This window comes from Bufo bufo, chromosome 1 (genome assembly GCF_905171765.1).
Source record: "Bufo bufo chromosome 1, aBufBuf1.1, whole genome shotgun sequence".
Taxonomy (NCBI): Eukaryota; Metazoa; Chordata; class Amphibia; order Anura; family Bufonidae; genus Bufo; species Bufo bufo.
Window position 1 is genome coordinate 282,638,223 of NC_053389.1, and position 23,591 is coordinate 282,661,813.

The window sequence follows — 23,591 nt, forward strand, 5'->3', positions numbered from 1 at the left end:
TGTTCCCCACATCCAGGCCAGGTTTTGGGCTGGGGTTTAAAAACCTAGCCAGCAGCTCAGCTGGGTGCGGTGTGATTCTCCAAGTGATAGTGGAGCTGTGGAATCTCTGTGTTTTGGGAGCTGAGGAGACCCGCCACGCTGAGAGCTGCCTGCTGTGGACTGCCAGGTGATTTGTGGAATCTTGCTGTGTGAATTAACACCAAGACCCTGTAAAGTGTTGTTTTTCCTTTTCTGCTTGTTTTGGTGTGAATAAACACTGAACTTTTGTTTTTCAACCGTGGTCTTGTCTCTGTGTTGCGTCCGCTTACCCTCCCTGCCAGAGCAAATCCCTACAATATATATATATATATATATATATATATTTGGCACTGGTACCTTTTGTATTTGCTTGAGAAAGGTTCTAATGCTGATCTGAAATGTTGCAACCATTTTGGGTGAAAGAACTTTACATTTTACATTTTTAGTTCTTGGAGAGTGCTACCTTTTTAAAAAAAAAAAAAATATTTATTGATATTTTTATTTGAATCTTTATTTATCTGTCTATCTTTACGTGAGAATTTTTATAAAAAAAACTGTGTGCAAACTCATTTTTATACAGGCAGGAGGAAACTCCTTGATCTACCAGTATTACAAGTTTTTATGGGTGTTGGCTGCTTACCTAAACCCATCCTTTGCAGTTTATAGTTCCCATCACTGACATTCTATCTTTAGTGACTGCAGAGAAGCAATACTTACAGACACCTCCTGGACAGGTAACTACAAAATCTCATACATTCATATATTCATGGATTTAGGTTCGAAGGAAAAACCTGTATCTAAGCACAAAATATAATATCATAATGATTATAATATAACCATATGAGTTCTGAGGTGGAGCCTCCATGGATTGGACTTGTTTTTAAAGTACATCCCACAGATTCTCGATCACATTGAGATCTGGGAAATTTGGTGGCCAAGTCAACACCTTGAACTCTTTCTCATTATTCTCAAACTATTCCTGACAAAGTTGTGTCTTAGGCTACTTTCACACTTGCGTTCATAGCGGGTCCGTCTGGTGTCTGCACAGACAGATCCGCTCCTATAATGCAAACGTTGGGATCCGTTCAGAACGGATCCGTCTGCATTATAGTTCAGAAAAAATTCTAAGTGTGAAAGTTAGTTAGACGGATCCGTCCAGACTTTACATTGAAAGTCAATGGGGGACGGATCAGTTTGAAATTGCACCATATTGTGTCCCCATTGACTTACATTGTACGTCTGGACAGGTCCGTTTGGCTCCGCACGGCCAGGCGGACACCCGAACGCTGCAAGCGGAGCTATCCTGATGCATTCTGAGCGGATCCGCATCCACTCAGAATGCATTGGGGCTCTACGGATCCGTTCGGGGCCGCTTGTGAGAGCCTTCAAACGGAGCTCACAAGCGGAACCCCGAACGCTAGTGTGAAAGTAGCCTAAAACACATTTCTGCACATCCGTTATGAATGGGAGCTGCCACATTTGCAGAGCTGGTACAGCATAAAAATGGTGACCCAATATATATTTTTCACAGCTCACCAAGCATTTTGGACAGTTTTCCTTATGCCACCTAATGTTTGCCTAGGCACTGGTATAGGGCGCAGTGGTCAGAGCCCCACTAATCAGAATCTGATGGTATGTCTAATAGATACATATTTATCATGGGAAAACTAACGTAAACCAAGTATATTTCTAATCCAGCAGAGCTGCTATCATAGGAACAACAAAAGCAGCTGTCCACTGTATAAACCTACCAAATAGCTCCTCATATCTCAGCTTCCTGGACTTCTATGACACGAAAGAGGGGATACTGGGTACAATGAATCTAAAATGTTATATTTTCTCGTTCTAGGAGTAAAGCAAGACTTCATCCAAGATGTCTGGTATTTTAAAAAGTAAGTATGTGGTGCAGTCAACACTTTATGATCTGAAATCAGATTCTTACATTGGTATTTTGCCACCGATGTCCATGAGAGAAGTCTCTGATGTGTGAGTGACAATTTATGGTACCAGCAATGGAAGATGGTGAACTCACTATATTCATTCCCTTAGTGACACCAGTTGCATGTAGAATTCCAGTGAGGGAGATGAAATGAATATGCCTTTAGGTAATTAACTGAATGTAACTTGAGAAATGATGGTAGATCCAAAGGAAAATCTTCTCTCCATCTCTGTGAAGCATGTCTGAGAAACAGGAAAAGACTGAATATGTAAATATAAAGATTGTCGGCACTCTAGACAGTAGTATAGTTAATAAAATTTAATGTAGGAATAATATCACCATTAATAATGTGCATTAAATAATCTAATTATAAAATAATCCCCCAAAGTTTATGGAATGTCCAAATATTGAAAAATACAGTTTTTGTAGTTTGTAAATTTCATATAGCCGTTATCTTATGTTTCATTAAATGCCTTATATAATCCATGCTGTTCTTTGGTGTCTTAGCAGCATATATATGGTAAGGCAGTCGGTAGTGGCCACAGTATAGTTAAAGGGAACCTGTCACCAGTTTCATGGTGTCCTAACTAAGGGCAACATAAATAAGTGACTGATTCTCTTAGCAAAATACTGGGTCACTTTCTTTAATTGACCCAGTCAATCTGCCAACATCTTGTATTGAAAAGCTCCAACTGATAATGATGAGTCCTGAATATTCATGAGCTCCTGACTCTCCCCGCCTACCTGCTGCTGAATGACAGTTTTTTTTTTTTCCATATGAATCAGCAGCAGGTGGGCAGGGGAGTGGCTATAGCTCTGAATTAAATATACGCTGGACTCACTGACATCACGCTGGACTCGAATCAGCTCATTAGCATGCGGCATCTTTGTGTGTATATTATGAGGTAACCATCTGTCACACCAGTAAGTGAATACATCTAAGGTACTTTTTAGTAGTTAATGATTGTATATAATTAGTTAGATTATAATCAAATATCCACATGACAGGTTCCCTTTTAATATACTTTGTATTCTGTCTCAGTAATAAGACATATACTGTTTGTCCAATGGATAATAATATTCCACTCTGTGTTTTGCTGGGACTTGTAGTTCAATGAAAAGAAAATACAATAGGCTGTAGACTGTCCGTTGGCGTAGTTTGCATTTTGCCATAATATGCACAATATTTGCAATGTGCAATACTGTGGAGGGACACCCAAGATTATCAGACTGATAGTGTAGCTTGCTAAATATGTTTCAGGCACCTGTCCCCTTCATCAGTAGATACTTAATTAGAATTAGAAGATAATTCATAATTCTAATTAAGCAGCTATTAATGAGGGAGACAGGTGCCTGAAACGTGTTTTAAGAAAAGACTGAAGGGCACAGGATGTAAGCGCACAGAAGAGGGGGAGTTACAGGATGGATGACATAATCAATTACAACATAGCTAACTTACATAAACCAAATATAACTATGGCCGCTAGATAAGTACACAAAGTATTCTAGTGTATAATTGTAGAAGCCATAGGTGGGACAACACAATTGGCTTTATAAGATATTATGAGATAATGTCACTGTTTGTACTGATTAAAGATGTTGTATAGCTAGTAATACTCATTTTTTTTGTAAAAAAAAGGGATGTGTACTCAATCCTCACCCAACTTCCACGTCCACTCCCCCCCCCCCCCCCCCAGCCTTGTTGCTTCTGTCCCAGTGCTTCCAGGGTAATTGCTGTCTCTAATTCCTGGTCTCTCTCGAAACACAGAAAGTGACTGCTCATCCAATCACTCTCTGCAGCAGTGACCTGCCTCAGCCAATAATTGGCTGAGCAGTCATTTTCTATGTCTCTAGAGGGACCATAAAGTACTGTAGAGATTAACAGGAGCCCAGGAAGTATCACAACGGGAGTGGTGGAGGATTGGTTTCTATCATATCGTTTGATATCTTTATACCATTCTGACCTCTTTTAAAAAAAAATATTGGCCAGACAACCTTTAACCTCAATGCACATTCATGTACATGTACATCACTTGGCGCTAGTACTTGACACAGGAGATAATGCAGCGACTGTCTGCAAGGGTGTGAGAGTGTGCAGGTGGCCGCATGGATGTAGTAGCTGTACTCATGATTCTGAAGCTCCCTGGGCTGGCCTGCAGTGATGGGAAGGGTGCACGTGTTCTTCCTTTCAGGGCATTCTCTGGTTCTGTGGTCCTCCTGCCTAATGGTGGTTGAGATGCTTTTAATGGTAGCAGAACAGTTCTTTTACTGAAGAATTCAAATGCATGAACTGGCAAGATGGTATATAAAATGCAGTTCCCACAGATGCATAGGTAGTAATAGGCCAAAAGGTGTCTCCACAAAGCAGTCTTCCGAAATCTGCTCTTCACTAGCTGACTCAAGCATCCAGACATGTGTAATATTTAACTTTAGGTGATGCAACCAAAGGGCGGTTCTCCCTCACGGCAGAAAAACACTTCTGCTCCATTCTTTGAGCAGGTTGCAGTACTCACAGTACATTTCCATGATATCCACCTTGGGATGTGGAGATACTTAAAGTGAGCCAAACTGTGCTTTGGTGTGCTCATGCACTGAATGCTTCTCCTGAACACGGATGTCATAGAATCAATTGTCAGACACCTCCTTCTCTCATCTGGTCTGCTTTCTGTAGGTGTTCTGGTTTTATCCTGGGTGGTAGTGGGTTTAGGATGAGCTTGAGTGCCAGCTCCATACATGAGCTTCCCCTCCCTAGCCCTAGGTACTGTAGGCTAGGCTGCACTAGATTAAACTGACTAGAATGTTCAATTTCCATATAGAGGGTGACACCAGCCCATCTAGTGTTGGCTAAGAATATGACCTGTTTTACTTTGTGCATACAGAAAATACAGCATAAGTATACATTACACAAAAATATATTTACACAGAAATATATTATTGTGCTCTATTTTGCAGTATATGGTAACTCTTTGAGCAGAATGCTGTATTAAGCACGCACCATCCACAGTGGGAGATGGCTGTAATACAAAGCTGGGCTCTTAGTGCAAATGCTGTGATGAGAGCTAACATTTAACCCTTAGCGTGTGGTTTACCTAGGGATTGGGCTCCCTCTTTACACCATCGGGTCCCTACAACATGATTGCAGGTCCTGATGGTAGCCATGGCTACCAGAGGCCTAACAGCCTCCTGGGTCAACCCCATAAAAAATAAAAAGCACTGACAGAATAGTTGTTTTGTTCATTTCACCTACAAAAAAATAAATAAATAAGAGATTGAAAAGTCATATGTAAATTTGGGTCTAAAGCAACGTACTTTTGGAAAAAATTTCATTTTCATTTTTACAGTCCATTGTTATTAAATTCTATGAAATACCTGTGGGGCCAAATCCATCACTACAACCCTCATTGAATTCCTTGGGTGCGCAGTTTTAAAATTAAGGGTCACTTCTTGGGGGTTTCCACTGTACTGGTACATAAGATGCCTTTATTGTCACTGTATAATACAATGTACAATACAATGAAATGTTGTTTGGAGCAATCCTAGATGCCACTATTCACAGTTCACAGATTCAGACACCACTGCAGACAAGAGATCATCATAGGTTCCTGAATGCAGCAGTCACTTTCAGGGGTGTTGCAAATATGACATGGTGCCTGTAAAGGGGGAATATTAATCACCAATATTTATGCAAATATCGATAATTAACATTCATAAATGGGAGGAGCCATCTAGTGATAACTCCGCCCATTTATGCCTTTATATAATAATAATAATACCTTTGCTATGCTTTACACTAATCACTACGCTAGCTGCAAGCGCCTTACTATCGCTATACTACGGCGGCGACTACTAAAAACACCATACACTGCATTATGAACAATAAGGAATATTTATTACACAGTACAATTATATCCGTCTAGCAATACGTTATATCTATATATATATTCATGGATCAATGGATATGAATATATATACATATAGACGTACACACCGCAATACAGAAACAGTACTACAATAAACACAATACAAGCCTAACTACACTACACAATCCCAAATTCCACCCCACATACTATCTATACATTACAATAATACATCATACACACAAATATCAGTAACCCACCCCACCTGACTATTCACTGTCCCTACGGGGTACGACGACGGTTAATGGTGGCCTCACAGGGGTGTAAACCGACCACAAACACAAAGGGTTAACAATGGGGATAATATCAGAACTGTACAGCAATGCAAGGGTGAATACCCTGCAAGTGTACAGTGGGGGGGGGGGGTGTGGCAGGGTTAGAGCAGGGGTTACCACCAGGGGTTAATCAGGGTAGGGAAAGGGTTACACGGTGGAGCAAGGGTTTGGGGGATCAGGGTGTCCAGTAACATGGCAAGGGTAAGGGGTTACAGGACCAGGGGTGATATGTGAAGGGTAGGTAGGGGCTACACAGGTATACTTAGGCCTTATCCAGGTGGTCATCATGGAGCTGCTCTCTCCCCTGCATCTCTGAATCTAGTCTGGTTGCAAGAGACCGCACCTCTGGCCGGTTCGGGTTTTATATCCCAAAAGCAACCCCCTCCTCCTTCCTCAGGCATGTGACATCATAGTGTGCCTTAGTCCCCCCCCTCCTAGTCCCAAGAATGCTGGGAGTAATGGGCATGGCCATGGGGCAGAGGTGTGGAAAAACAGGTTCTCTGATTAGAAGGTCCCCTCACAAATGGTGCCAAAGCGTCTGATTGCTTTGGGCCTGAACAAAAGGGGACTAGATGCTAATCAGCTGTTATCCTACAGGCTAAACAACTCTGTTGATAACAGTTGGAATTGCATATATGCATATATATATCCACAGATGCTTGGGGGCTCATCTATAAACACATACAAAACCGGGGGTATGAATGGGCAGAAATAAGCACACATACATACTGTCATGCTGACATAAGTGTATATACATAGACACGTGTGCAAATACATACACACATATCTATATATACACACACCCTCGCATATATCTGGGGCATACAGGGGACATATATAAGGGGGCACATATATATACTAATATAAGGGGGCACAGCTTCCAGGGACCACATATTTCCCACAGGGGCCACCATGAGCCCCTGGGGATCACCATGGGCATCACCCCATGATGCGATGGTTAATGTATGCATATATATACCATACATGCCCGCACGTGTTTGCAGGCATGCATGGATATATATGCACACGTCTCAACCGTTCCTCAACAGTGCCTTAACCCATTTCAGAAACCTTAGCGCTTCAAAAGCCAACAGGAGCTCACACCCTTCTGAGATCTATAATTTTGCCCATACTGCTGTTTATGACCACATACAGGGTCCTGCAGTCTCAGGAGAAATTATGGAAATGTATCGGGTGCTGTTTTTCCTCAGTGCTTGTGTAAATTAAAATTTTTGACCTAAAACTACATTTTATTGAGAACATGGCACTTTTACCTTCATGCCACAATTCTTATAAATTCTGTGAAACACCTGAGGGGACAAAATGCTTGCTAAGCTCTCACTACTACATTTTTTCATGTTATTTTTACTGTATAACGGAGGCAGTGAAAAACAATTGCCTTTTTCCCATTTCTCCTGACAAATAATTTGTGTACAGTTTCAAAATATTTTATGGAATTAAAAATACAACTCATCCTGCAAGAAACAATCCTTCATACACACCTACAGTACAGACTAAAAGTTTGGACACACCTTCTCATTCAAAGAGTTTTCTTTATTTTCATGACTATGAAGGCATCAAAACTATGAATTAACACATGTGGAATTATATACATAACAAACAAGTGTGAAACAACTGAAAATATGTCATATTCTAGGTTCTTCAAAGTAGCCACCTTTTGCTTTGATTACTGCTTTGCACACTCTTGGCATTCTCTTGATGAGCTTCAAGAGGTAGTGCCCTGAAATGGTCTTCCAACAGTCTTGAAGGAGTGCCCAGAGATACTTAGCACTTGTTGGCCCTTTTGCCTTCACTCTGCGGTCCAGCTCACCCCAAACCATTTATAAGGCAAGAAATCCCACTTATTAAACCTGACAGGGCACACCTGTGAAGTGAAAACCATTTCAGGGGACTACCTCTAGAAGCTCATCAAGAGAATGCCAAGAGTGTGCAAAGCAGTAATCAAAGCAAAAGGTGGCTACTTTGAAGAACCTAGAATATGACATATTTTCAGTTGTTTCACACTTGTTTGTTCTGTATATAATTCCACATGTGTTAATTCATAGTTTTGATGCCTTCAGTGTGAATCTACAATTTTCATAGTCATGAAAATAAAGAAAACTCTTTGAATGAGAAGGTGTGTCCAAACTTTTGGTCTGTACTGTATGTCAACTAAAAAATAAAAATAGGGAGAAAATTTGGTCCTGAAAGGGTAAATGGATCTCTTAGACCTGGTGAGGCTGATGTACTTACTTAAATACTTTTTGAATGTTTTCCAGTCTTTATTAAAATGTGGATTTTATGAGTGGGGGAGCTGATGGGACATGAGCTAAACTCAAGCATAAGGAGTTGGTACCCTTTCTTTCTTTGGGGTACACCCTTATTTCCGGGGCTCCTGTCTGATGGTAACTGGGTGCCCTTGATGTTAGGTGTTTGGATGGGTGCAAGGCATGGCATACAGAGTATGCAGGAGTCAGAAAACCAGGCCACAGTACTATAGCGCCAAGTAGTTGTAGTACATTCAATTATATCAAAATACAATTCCAATTGTACACAATTCAATTCCTCCCAGATAACAGTGTATAGATATAGGCAAGGTCCTCTTTGTTTTCTATCTTTATAAAGCCTCTCTCAGTGGAATCTATGGCAGGTGACTGTAGTTTTGTAATAATACCTTTTAATGCAGTATACAGGTAGAATGATAAAAACAGCCAGGTTGTTCCTTAAGAGTGTAAGGTGTCTTAACGGTAATCCCTCCGGGGCAGCAAAGTCTGTATTGCCCTCAATAGTGGTTACCTTACTGACTGGCTCTTGTTGCTCGGCCATGCAGATTTCTGAACCTTCTACTTTCTCTCTTGCTGTAGATCTTGCAGCAATAAAACTCTGTTAGTCTATGAATCCTGATGCCTGAGGAGACAGAGCACATGGACTTGGCTTCTTTTATCTCCCCATTTCCTCCTCAGACTTCCCTAGAACACTCTAGAGCTAGGGGTGGAGCCAGCCACCACTTAGCAACCTCCTGCAATGGGCTGTGTCAGAGTTAGTTAACTCCGTCACTACCATATAGAGCTATGCTGGGAGTATACAAGGCATTACAATACATAGCAGCATAACATTGTTTATATTACATAACATTACAAATTATTTGCAGATACCCACTGACCTGGGGTGCTGCACTTTCAGTATAACCCTTCCTCTACTGCTGCTGAAATCTCCACTGCTCAGTCCTAGCTGCAGTCTCCTTTGGTTCCGCAGTGAGAGAGTTTCTAACATCACGTGCCTCTTTTTTTACTCTAATGTTTCATATAATCCCTTGACACTCGTCAGTTAAAAGCAATCCTTTATTGTATCTTCTTAAAACATATATAAAACGGGAAAATACATTAGCTGTCCTTTTCTACTGTTTTGCACATTTTTTATGAAGGTGCAATAAAGAATTGCTTTTAACTGATGAGTGCCAAGGGATTATCTGAAATTTATAAGTATCTGGTGATGGAACCGACACAGCACTTTTCTCTCTGAGCAGTGAGCTTGTCTACCTGTAAACTTTCCTTGTTTTTGAGTATTATGCTATTTGAGACCCACTTTCTTTTACTGCAGAGCTAGGGAGACCACAGTAATCGAGGAAATACACTAAAAGGAGATTGTCAATGAGGCTAGGTGGGCCGAGAATGAGTTTATCTTCTGGATACATGAAACTCAGGAGCTCTCCAAGAATGACCTAACTGATTGGGGTGTAGTGGCATAACATGAATATAACACTAAACTATACATATAAAGTTGTGGCTTCTAAAAAGGGAATGGCTTGGGGCCCTAGAGAGTTAGTGTTGACAGTCTCATGCTGTATAATCCAGGCCTCCTCAGGGGTTTTCCTCCAATTGTTTTATAGAAGAACCTAAAATGACAAGTTCTCTTCATATGGAATGGTAGGCAGGCTCGGACTGGCCCACAGGGGAATCCCCCGGTGGGCCCCTGAGCAAGGTGGGCCCCTAGTCTCCCACCCCCTGCACAAGTGGCACATAACACATTAGCTTTAGTACACTACATACATATATTCAATGTACAGCACCTCAACTAGCCTATGTTCATATAAAAAACTTGTTAGATTATTTATTATATTTGAATGTATCTGTACGGTGGGCCCCCAAAATAAATTTTTACTGGTGGGCCCTAGGTACCCCAGTCCGACACTGATGGTAGGTGCCATGTTATGACTCTGTTTGACTGATGTTTAGAAATGAACATTGCATCATTAATATGTTATGTACATGCAGGTTTTCATGCATGGGTGCCAGAGTGGCCTGTCTATAAACCTTGACTAAATGGTTGCATTGGGACTCTCATTTCATTGGGAATCTCATGCACACGACCATGTCTGAATGGCAGTCCCCAAACCATAGATCCGCAAGGTAAGGATACCTTATGTGCATACTTCGCAATTTTCTCTCTCCCATCATTAGAAATGACTATTTTCGTCTGCAATACGGACGAAAATAGAACACGTTCTGTAATGCAGAATGGATATATGGACGCAGACCGCACATGGATGACATCCGTGTGCTGTCTGTTTTCTTTGCGGATCCATAGAAATCAATGAGTCCAGGTATTATCTGCAAGAAATGTGCATAGCACACAGATAGAAAATATGGTCATGTGCATGAGACCTTATTTACACATCAGTGAATCATGGACACATGCCGTCCATGTTCTCCACGGACAGCACACATACCCATCGATTTTAATATGTTTATTCACACATCTGTAATTTTCCACTGCCCGTGAGTGAGTGGAAAAACCATGGAAACATGCACTATTTTCGTCCATGATATAGACCAAACATGCCCATTGAAGTCTATGGCTCCGTAAGAACAATTGACACAACACGGATAGCATCCATGTTCTGTCAGTGATTTTCACAGACCATTGATAGGAGCGGCTCTGGAAATAAATTTTCAGCCTGGTAGTGTCCGTGGAATAGGGCTGACATATGGAAGGCAAAAAGGGAATGACAGACCAAACACAAGTTCTTCAGAGACCTCTTCATGGATGAACCAGTGACCATCCAACCACTGATCTCAGCATGTGCACAGATGTGTGAATAACATCGTACACTGCAGTTTAAACAGTACTCTTTTCCCATTCAGTGTTTGGAAAAGACGACGACAAAGATAAGGACAAGGACAAACACAAGAAAGAAGATAAAGACAAAAAGGATAAAAAGGATAAGGATAAGAATAAGGATAAGGATAAGAAGAAGAAGGAGAAAAAGGTGATAAAAACGTATAACATATTTTGGACAGTTATATTCATATAATGAAAGAGACTTACCTGCTGGATTATGATGTAGATTCGTGGCTGCTAGGGAGTCAGTTGCCCAGCTTTACATCAAATCAATTTCTAGAGAATTTAGCAAACAGGGAGAACACCACCGTGTGCACATGATCAGGTATTTTCTTTCTTCATTGACCAAACAATTCTGTTATACTGTGACTCAATAGGGATACATGGTTATTAGTGACTACTTTGGTGGTGAAGAGGGGAATACTAATTTTCCTGGAGGTTTAGTTAGTGGAAACCAGTATCCCTGATGGTCTTGGATAGTGCAGAGGTGAATGCCATCTTCCCTGGTGGTCTAAGGTAGTTGAGGTACTTATTCCAGCATCATTAGCAGTTTGGGGTAGGGGAGGGGTTAGTGGCAGAATCTCTGGCAGTGAACAGTAGTAAAATGGTTAATGTCAGCACCAGGGGCGTACATAGAAATCATGAGGCCCCATAGCAAAACTCAGAATTACCTCCCCCCCAGCACAAATATAAAGTGTATATATAATGCCCGACCCCCCCCCTACTCCTGTGTTGAGATTTTATATATATATATATATATATATATATATATATATATATATATATATACACACTACCAATACAGAGGGGGGCAGCAGCATGTCTACTACAGATATATCCTGCTGAGGATTTTCTAGAGGACAATGTCTGTCCCACCCACCGACCTGCTTGCTGCTGATGCCCCCCCCCCCCCCGAAGCAAATAACATTTTTCCTTTTCCAAGTAAGAGTACAGTTACAGCAAACCTATTCTGTGGCTGTGCTGTGTGTCCAGGTTGTTATACTTCAGGAAACCAGTGCGGTACCTGCAGCAAAAGTCTGTACTCCGGAGTCCGACCCACTGAGTCTGTCTGCTGTGCTAGGCTAGCCAATCAGCAGCAAGCTATTAGCACTGCTAAATACTGATTGGCCATACCTCCCAACTTTTAGGACGGTCGAAGAGGGACACTTATGGTTTATACTTTGTTTGTTTTTTACACAATAGCGCAAAAGTTATCTGAATATAACATTTTTTTAATACAAATTGCGTCAAATAATGAAATAATATGCAAGGAACCAGTGAAACACTTTCTGGATCAATATTGTAAACGTAATAGTGCAAATCTGTACCTCAGACCTAAAAGAGGGACATTTAAGGAGCAAAGAGGGACAGAGGGACTTGGGTCAAAAAGAGGGACACTTGGGAGGTCAGAGATAAGACAATAAGCAGAAAAGTGCTGCCTCGAGTGGTTTTTGCCAATAATAGTTCTGTACAGTGGAGGACATTCTACGAAATATAAGAGACGTTCTGAGTACAGTAATAAAAAGGAATAGGAACAGGGGCATATAATTCATAGGGCCCCATAGAAAAATAACACGGGGCCCCCACCACCTGGTGTAAGAAAATTAGGACAGCAGCATAAGTACCAATAATTAAAGGTATGTATAATAGTACCACATGTCCGAAAATCCACATGATGGCAAAAAGCCAAGATATTGCTATTCCCCACAAAAAAAGTGCTATGGCTGCTATGGTATACTGTTCATCAGGCCTCCCACGGACATCAAGAAAAATAGAACAACCATTGTGATCTGTGCATATAATTTTACCACTGACATACTGTTTCTTTTTTCTTCTATTAGGATGGAGATAAGTCTAGCAGTTCCAGCTCTGACAGTGATTCTGATGTAAGACCATAATTCAGATCATTATAATCTGTTACATTTCTGACTAGCTTTATGATCATCATGGAACAAGATCCAAAATTCTCTGCTGCCTGCAGCCACTGAAGTACAGCATACTGTATTATTGAGTTCACTGTATAACAGTATGCAGTAAGCTCCCTCTAGTGGTGGCTGTAGGCAGCCTGATACCTTTCTGTATCAGTAAAACAAAGCTTCCATTGCTATAAAAGTGTATTAACCTTTTGCAGTAGGACAAGAATGCTTGTCCTAACTGGCCAGTACTTAACGCCTTAGGACAAGCATTCTTGTCCTAGGGTTAACCGGCTGCCCGACATGTGCAGCTGTGTTACTGACAGTGAAAACACAGATGCCAGCGGATTAACCCCCTGTATGCTGCCGTCACGCTGACCGCAGCATACATGGGGTTTGCGGCAGCTTGTACATCCCCATTGGGTCCCCGGGCTGCGGTGACGGGGCCCGGATAATTGCTATGGCTGCCCTGATGCCTAGGAGATCCAGCTACAATGTAAGACACTGACAGTTCAATGCAGCACAATACAGATGGTTCAATAAAAAAAAAGCCCCTTCCCCATAAAAAGAGACATATAAAATAGAAAAAAATAAAAAGCACACATATTAGGTATCGCTGCATCCATAACAATCTGCTCTATGAAAATATTACATGATCCACCCCGTCCAGTCAACACCGTAAAAATAAATAAATAAAAACTGCTAAAGCCATTTTCTGTCACCTTTCATCACAAAAAATGTAATACTATACAGTGTAAGGCCTCATGCACACGGCAGTATTTTTTCACGGTCCGCAAAACGGGGTTCCGTTGGTCCGTGATCCGTGACCGTTTTTTCATCCATGGGTCTTCCTTGATTTTTGGAAGATCCACGGACATGAAAAAAAAGTCGTTTTGGTGTCCGCCAGGCCGTGCGGAGCCAAACGGATCCGTCCTGACTTACAATGCAAGTCAATGGGGACGGATCCGTCTGATGTTGACACAATATGGTGCAATTTCAAATGGATCCGTCCCCCATTGACTTTCAATGTAAAGTCAGGAGTTAATATACCATAGGATCGGAGTTTTCTCCAATCCGATGGTATATTTTAGCTTGAAGCGTCCCCATCACCATGGGAACGCCTCTGTTAGAATATACTGTCGGATATGAGTTAGATCGTGAAACTCAGATCCGACAGTATATTCTAACAGAGGCGTTCCCATGGTGATGGGGACGCTTCAAGTTAGAACATACTAAGAACTATGTACATGACTGCTGCCTGGCAGCACCCGATCTCTTACAGGGGGCTGTGATCCGTACAATAAACCCCTCAGGTGCTGCACCTGAGGGGGGTTAAATGTGCGTATCATAGTCCCCTGTAAGAGATCAGGGGCTGCCAGGCAGCAGGGGGCAGACCCCCCTTGGCCGGCCCTCCCTCCCTCTATTGTATTAATTTCATTGGTGGCACAGTGTGCGGCCCCCCCTCCCTCTATTGTATTAATTTCATTGGTGGCACAGTGTGCAGCCCCCCCCCGGGCCCCCCTCCCTCCCTCTATTGTATTATTTTCATTGGTGGCACAGTGTGCGGCCTCCCCTCTCTCCCCCCCCCCCGATAATTGGTGGCAGCGGAGAGTTCCGATCGGAGTCCCAGTTTAATCGCTGGGGCTCCGATCGGTAACCATGGCAACCAGGATGCTACTGCAGTCCTGGTTGCCATGGTTACTTAGCAATATTAGAAGCATCATACTTACCTGCTGCGCTGTCTGTGACCGGCCGGGAGCTCCTCCTACTGGTAAGTGACAGGTCTGTGCGGCGCATTGCTTAATCTGTCACTTACCAGTAGGAGGAGCTCCCGGCCGGTCACAGACATCGCAGCAGGTAAGTATGATGCTTCTAATATTGCTAAGTAAGGGGAGGCCGCACACTGCCACCAATGAAAATAATACAATGGAGGGAGGGGGGGCCGAGAGGGGCCACACACTGTGCCACCAATGAAAATAATACAATAGAGGGGGGAAGGGAGGGGGGGGCCGCACACTGTGCCACCAATGAAAATAATACAATAGAGGGAGGGGGGGCCGGGGGGGCCGCACACTGTGCCACCAATGAAAATAATACAATAGAGGGAGGGAGGGCGGGCCGGGGGGGCTCCGCATTGGCCACCAATGAAATTAAAACTGGGGAAGAAGGGGGGTCTGCCCCCTGCTGCCTGGCAGCCCCTGATCTCTTATAGGGGGCTATGATATGCACAATTAACCCCTCAGGTGCTGCACCTGAGGGGTTAATTGTGCAGATCACAGCCCCCTGTAAGAGATTGGGTGCTGCCAGGCAGCAGGGGGCAGTCATGTACACAGTTCATAGTATATTCTAACTAGAAGCGTCCCCATCACTATGGGAACGCTTCTGTGTTAGAATATACTGTCGGATCCGTCTGTATGAAAGTAACCTACGGCCACGGATCACGGACGCGGATGCCAATCTTGTGTGCATCCGTGTTCTTTCACGGACCCATTGACTTGAATGGGTCCGTGAACCGTTGTCCGTCAAAAAAATAGGACAGGTCCTATTTTTTTGACAGACAGGAAACCCGGATCGCGGATGCGGCTGCAAAACGGTGCATTTTCAGATTTTTTATTTTTTATTTTATTTTTTATTTTTTTTCACGGACCCATTGAAAGTCAATGGGTCCGCGAAAAAAAACAGAAAACGGCACAACGGCCACGGATGCACACAACTGTCGTGTGCATGAGGCCTAATACTGTAAGCGATCAAAAAGTCACATGTATCCAAAAATAATACCAATCAGACCCTACATAAGACAATCGACCAAAAAATAAAAAAAGATATGGCTTTCAGAAAATGGAGACATAAAAATAAAAAAATTTGTTTCAAAAATGCATTTATTGTTAAAAACGTCCCCAAATATTTTTTTTTTCACCATACACCACAAAAAGTGTAATACGAAACGATCAAAAAGTAGCATGTACCCCAAAATAGTACCAATCAAACCGTAATTTAAAATGAGACCCTAACTAAAACCCTAAGACAATCGCCCATAAAGTAAAAAATATTTGCTTTTAGAAAATGGAGACATAAAAACATAATATGTTTCAAAAATGCTTTTAGTGTTTAAAACAAAAATATATATATATATATATATATATATATATATATATATATATATATATATTTAAAAAAACTATTCGGTATCGCTGTATCAACCTGCTCTATAAAAATATCACATGAGCTAACTTGTCTGATGAGCACCGTAAAAAAATAAAATAAAAAAACTGTACCAAAAAAGCCTTTTTTTTAATCACCTTACATTTCAAAAAGTGTAATACCAAGTGATCAAAAAGTAGTACGTACCTAAAAATATTAGCAATCAAATCGTCATCTCATGCGGCAAAAAATTTGATCTTACATAAGACAATCGGCCAAAAAATAAAAAAGATATAGCTTTCAGAAAATGGAGGCCTAAAAATATATTTTTTTGTTTCAAAAATGCTTTTATTGTTTAAAAATAATATATACAGTACAGACAAAGTTTGGACACACCTTCTCATTCAAAGAGTTTTCTTTATTTTCATGACTATGAAAATTGTAGATTCACACTGAAGGCATCAAAACTATGAATTAACACATGTGGAATTATATACATAACAAACAAGTGTGAAACAACTGAAAATATGTCATATTCTAGGTTCTTCAAAGTAGCCACCTTTTGCTTTGATTACTGCTTTGCACACTCTTGGCATTCTCTTGATGAGCTTCTAGAGGTAGTCCCCTGAAATGGTTTTCACTTCACAGGTGTGCCCTGTGAGGTTTAATAAGTGGGATTTCTTGCCTTATAAATGGGGTTGGGACCATCAGTTGCGTTGAGGAGAAGTCAGGTGGATACACAGCTCATAGTCCTACTGAATAGACTGTTAGCTGCTTTTTTTCTTGCCATAATACAAATTCTAAGTAAAGAAAAACGAGTGGCCATCATTACTTTAAGAAATGAAGGTCAGTCAGTCAGCTGAAAAAATGGGAACTTTGAAAGTAAGGGCTATTTGACCATGAAGGAGAGTGATGGGGTGCTGCGCCAGATGACCTGGCCTCCACAGTCATCAGACCTGAACTCAATCGAGATGGTTTGGGGTGAGCTGGACGGCAGAGTGAAGGCAAAAGGGCCAACAAGTGCTAAGCATCTCGGGGAACTCCTTCAAGACTGTTGGAAGACCATTTCAAGGGACTACCTCTTGAAGCTCATCAAGAGAATGCCAAGAGTGTGCAAAGCAGTAATCAAAGCAAAAGGTGGCTACTTTGAAGAACCTAAAATATGACATATTTTCAGTTGTTTCACACTTGTTTGTTATGTATATAATTCCACATGTGTTAATTCATAGTTTTGATGCCTTCATAGTCATGAAAATAAAGAAAACTCTTTGAATGAGAAGGTGTGTCCAAACTTTTGGTCTGTACTGTGTATATATATATATATATATATATATAAAAAAAAACATATTAGGTATCGCCGTATCCACCTGCTCTATAAAAATATCACATGAGCTAACCTGCCTGGTGAACACCGCCAAAAAAAAAGACCCAAAAAAAACCATACGATCAAAAAGTAGCATGTACCCCAAAATAGTACCAATCAAACCGTAATTTCATAAAAATGAGATCCTAACCAAGACAATCGCCCAAAAAGTAAAAAAAGATTTGGCTTTCAGAAAATGAAATTATGGATTATTTAAAAAAAATGCTTTATGTAAAGCTGAAACAAAAGAAAAATAAAAGTAGACATATTTAATATTGTCGCGTCCATAACCTGCTCTATAAAAATAGCACATGATCTAACTTGTCTAATAAAAACATTTTTTGGTTACCTTGCCTCACAAAAAGTGTAATATAGAGCAATCAAAAGTCATATATACCACAAAATAGTATCAATAAAAGTGTCACCTTATCCTTTGATTTCCAAAATGGGGTCACTTTTTGGAGTTTCTACTCTAGGGGTGCATTAGGGGGTTTTCAAATGTGACATGGCAACTTAAAATTATCCCAGCGACATCTACCCTCCAAAATCTATACGGCGCTCCTTTCCCTCTGCACCCAGCCGTGTTCCTGTACAGCAGTTTACGACCACACGTGGTGTGTTTCTGTAAACTGCAGAATCAGCGTAATAAAGATTGAGTTTTATTTGGCTGTTAACCCTTGGTGTGTTACAGGAATAAATGAATTAAAATAGAGAATCTGCCCAAAAAGTGAAATTTAATAATGTCATCTCCTTTTTTTCCTTTAATTCTTGTGGAACACCTAAACAAGGTTAACAAAGTTTGTAAAATCTGTTTTGAATAACTTGAGGGGTGTGGTTTCTACAATGGGGTCATTTATGTGTGGTTTCCACTATTTAAGCCCCTCAAAGTGTCTTCATAACTTAAGTGGTCCTTAAGTGGGTTTCGGAAATGTTCTTAACAATTTAAAAATTTGCTTCTAAAATTCTAAGCCTTATAAAATCCTAAAAAATAAAATGACATTTAGAAAATGATGCAAACTTGAAAGTGGACATATCGGCAATGTAACGTAATAACTCTTACGATGTATCACTATCTGCCTTAAAAGATGTGAAATTCTAATTTTGAAAATTACAAATTTTTCCAAATTTCTGTAAATTTTAGATTTTTTAATAAATAAGGGTGAATTATATTAACTAAAATTTTTCACTATCATGAAGTACAATGTAGCGCGAGAAAAAAATCTCAGAATGGTTTGGATAAGTAAAAGTATTCCGAAGTTATTACCACATAAAGTGACACGTCAAGTTTCCAAAAAATGGCCTGGTCCTTAAGGTGAAAAATGGCAAGGTCATTAAGGTGTTAAGGTTTTGAGATTTAAAGAAACACAATTATTAATATTCAGTTTAAAGGGGTTGTCCCACAAAAAATATTCTACAGTTTTCAAACCAGCCCCTGGATATGGATACTTTTGTAACATAGTATATAAGGCCGAAAAAAGACATTTGTCAATCCAGTTCGGCCTGTTATCCTGCAAGTTGTAATTGCATGTAATTAAAAATTTAGCATAGCCACTGAGTTATTCAATAAAATATATCTGTTCAACGCCACCTGCTGTTTTTTTAATTTTATTTCTTTGACCTGCTCACTGAAAAGGCCGCACATGCTCAGTTTCATCCTTCAACTACCTCCTGAGCTGTGATAGGGAGAGCATGGACATGCCCCCTGAGCTGCAGCAGAACAGACACTCCCCTTGAGCTGTCAGCTTGATATAAATCTAGCAGAGCAATGAATGGGGAGATCTCTGGATCCATGTGAGGTTCAGGGCTGGTTGTAGCTTTGTTAGAAAGAGACTGCCCTGTACTATATGATGTCTGATTTTCATTTTTTACATAAGTAATGGGATAACCCCTTTAAGTTGCATCTGTTTGTATTTTAGCTCCAAGCAACTCTGAGTTGTACAGGGCTATAATATAGACAACATAGAAGTCTATGGGCCCATAGAATAAATCCATATGCTGCTGTACATCATACACATACCGTGTTTTGTTTTTTTTAGGAAAAATGTGGCATGTGCCAATGGATCCTGTTACACAGGTGCTATCTTCTAGAAGCAGTCCTGCCATCTCTGTAAAATGGTGCCATACGGCAGCATGTAGAATGCTTATGTGCACCTTACTTACAGGGGTTTCCACTCCACTCCTTTACTATTGATTGCCACAAATATCAGATCAGCAGGGGTCCAACTTCACGCATCCCCACGACTACACAGCTGTTTCAGAGTAGCTCCATTAGATAGCACCAAATATACACAGCTCCATCCATTGTGCAGTGGGCAAAGTCTGCAACCAGCTTGTAGTTTCGGCACCGGAGCTACTCTGAAATAGCTGATTGCGGTGTGTCTGACCCCCAGTGATCACAAATTGATGAATATCAATAGTAAAGGAGTGGACACCCTTTAAGGACGATGTGCATGACTCACTGTGTGCATAGTCCCATGTGTTCACCTTGTAAATCTCTATTGGGGGGACCAACTTCTGTTTTTGGGAAAAATATACAGTGGGAACACTGAGGCTGATTTATTTATGATTTATTTTTATAATGGCTTTAGCCTATAGCTCAAGGTGTTAGCCTGAAGATGTGGCAAAAATATTACTGAAACACACATTGATAAATTTGGGGCATCTTAGTGGATGTTATGTTACACTCTTGTTTTCTCATCTTTATGCTGTTCTCTTGGGTGGTACACTTTAAGTAATTTTTTGGGACAAAAACTAGCACACGTAGGAGGTCATTTACTATCAGATATCTGCAAGGTTTCTTCTATATATCTATATAGGGGGCTTGGTGTAGGCTGGGATGGGGCGTGGTTTGAGCGGGGAGGGCTGCCAGTCGCTTCTCATTTTCTACGCCTGTTTTAGGCATAGATAACGTTCTAAATCTATGCCAGCAAGGTAGCTCGTGTAGATTTAGACCGGTGGTCGATGCGCCAAAGTTATATAGAGACTGGCATCTCTACATAACTTCATCAGAGAGAAAGTCAGACCCACTCCTGCGGCTAGTCAAGATCGTTCTCTCAGACGAGGCCCGGCAGCCGCTCCGTCCATTTCCTACTGTGTCACTGTACATAATTTCATTGTATAATACTGTTCAGGGGGCCATGACAATAACATCTTTAAGTCCTCCTCCTGTTTGGACCCCTTCTAAGTTTGGGCCATAAAGAAGCCACTTCCCCTGCTTCACCTATAGCACGAATAGCGGCCGTGTGCATTCCGAATTTTGCGGAACGGCTTATCCCTAATGGAACAGTCCTATCCTTGTCTGTAACGCAGGACTGGGGTGCCATTAGTGATTAATGATAGGACTGGGGTGCCATTAGTGATTAATTATAGGACTGTGGTGCATTAGTGATTAATGATAGGACTGTGGTGCCATTAGTGATTAATAATAGGACTGGGGTGTCATTAGTGATTAATGATAGGACTGTGATGCCATTAGTGATTAATGATAGGACTGTTGCTCCACCCATTGTGCGGTGGATGGAACTGGTTAAAGTAGCCCTATTCCCATTGAAGTTTTCTTGTGGCACGGCCATACATGACACAGACTGACCACTGATGTCAAACGAAATTGTATAAGGTTACATTTTACCAGTAGTGGTGCTTCAGAGAAGTTTTATATTTGCAACGGAGTGCTCAGGATCAAGGTAGGAACTGAACTTCTTGGGACACTGATGTGATCAGCATGTTGGAGACTGAGGAATTGTTAGAAGTGGACAACTGTTTGTTGTTTTTTTTGTTATTACTCATAGACTTCATTGGAGAAAATTGCAGCACTGAAAATCACAATTAAATTATATACCTCATTGTATTTTCTACATGGTGTACCACATGTCTGTAATGCAGACAGTAATAGGACATGTTCTATTGTTTTGCGGACATGGAATGCACACAGGGTCATTTGCGTTTTTTTGCAGCCCCATCGAAGTGAATGGTTCCGTATATGGGCCTAAAAAAACTGTGATGGACACGAAAAAAAAAAATACGTTCATGTGCATGAGCCCTTAGCTCTACATGCTGTGCCTTCAGGAGTATACATGATGTAAGAAGAAGTAGTATCATGGTGTGACCAGTCGGTGGCAATATTTAGCAGATTTTTGGTCAAAGCAGAATTTTACCTTGGTGGCTGGATGGCTGCAAGCAGTTTTATCTGCAGGATTCAGCATGTCCTGTTTATCACAGTTTTGTTGTAAATTACCAAATGCTTTACCCCCTGACATTACTTAGGAAAATTATGGCATAAGCAACAGGATGTAAAAAGTCTAATTAAACTAAGGTTTCATAAAACTGTATTTGTAAAACCAAGTGCTTGTACATGTTAATTCTGAAGTGGTAGTGGTTTACTTTCCTGCCTGCCCACCATTAGTATGTTTGTACATACCCTGTGTACTTGTTGTCTGAGCTCCCACAATCCTCTGGTGACCGGAAATCACTGTGAATTTGTCTTTATACATGAATAGAGAAAATCTAATGTAATTATAAACCAAGGAAAAAAAAGATTTGAAGCTACTCAAAAGTATCATAAAATCCCATTCACCATAATGTAATATCTGGAACCATGTAAGTATAATGTAAGGTAATGCACTGTGTGAATATAAACTTTACTGGAACTTTTATATTGATGGCCTATTCTGTCTGTCAGTGAGGGCCTGGCATCCCGCACCCCGTCTATCAGTTGTACAGGAGTAGCTCTGGTGCCATTAGTTGACCTTAAACTAAACAGCTCCATCCATTGTGCGGTGGATAGAGCTGGTTAAAGTAGCCCTATTCCCATTGATGTTTTCTTGTGGCACGGCCATACATGACACAGACTGACCACTGATGTCAAATCAAATTGTATAAAGCTACATTTTACCTGTAGTGGTGCTTCAGAGAAGTTTTATATTTGCAACGGAGCTCTCGGGATTAAGGTAGCAACTGAACTTCTTGGGACACTGATGTGATCAGCATGTTGAAGACTGAGGAATTGTTGGAAGTGGACAACTTTTTTTTAAAATTACTTGTGGACTTCATTGGAGAAAATTGCAGCACTGAAAATCACAATTAAATTATATACATCAATTATATTTTCTACATGATGTACCACATTCTGTTTTTCTAAGTCTAGATCCGAAGATGTCCATGTAAATAGAGTATATGGACAGATGTGTTTTAGCCCCTCATCAGTGTGTGCATTTCACCTACAAATCCATATACTGTATATGTCATGTTATATATCTTTTTCTGGCTTTCTGAATAGCTTAACAGTTCTGTATAATTTACAGGGAGGAAAAAAGAAAAAGGACAAACACTGACGTTTCAGGAAGCCCGTGGCTGACACTGACCCCCTTGCAAGAAGGCTTCACTATATGACTCCACTGCTGGGTTTTGATGTTTGTATGTGTTTCTGTTATATCATGCTGTGTTAAAGCTCACTTTGAATTTCCTAATAAAGTGAGAAATTTAAATTCATGACTCCTGTAAATTCTCAAATCCCCACTTTCTATATTCTCCGTAAATTACACAAGGGGTATCCCCCCTTAAAGGGTCGCCAGATCGTCTAGGGAGTTGATTCCATTACACAAAACAGTAGTATATACATTGACGAGATTCTTAGCCCTTTTGTATCATCCTTACCATCTTATATACGTGACACCACAGATCTTATGATGAAGATTGAGAACATCTCAGTGGATAATCATATGTATCTGGCCTCAGTTGATGTGGAGACATTATATACCAGCATACCACATAAGTTTGGTCTAAAAGCAACTGAACATTTTTTGAATACCAGGGGCATACAAAATAAGACTCAACAGCTTTGTGTTGAAAATCATGTAATTTATCCTTTTACATAACTAATTTCTTTTTGATGGTTGATTTTTCCAC

The 23,591-nt window shown here is 40.8% G+C and overlaps 1 long non-coding RNA gene across 1 annotated transcript; it reads left to right on the plus strand.

Annotated features, from left to right (window-relative positions):
• Positions 1-647: 647 nt before the first annotated feature.
• Positions 648-23,174, plus strand: LOC121007917. The gene is made up of 5 exons (XR_005780488.1): positions 648-752; positions 1,868-1,910; positions 11,294-11,418; positions 13,112-13,156; positions 22,988-23,174. It is a non-coding gene; the product is annotated as an uncharacterized LOC121007917 (long non-coding RNA).
• Positions 23,175-23,591: the final 417 nt, after the last annotated feature.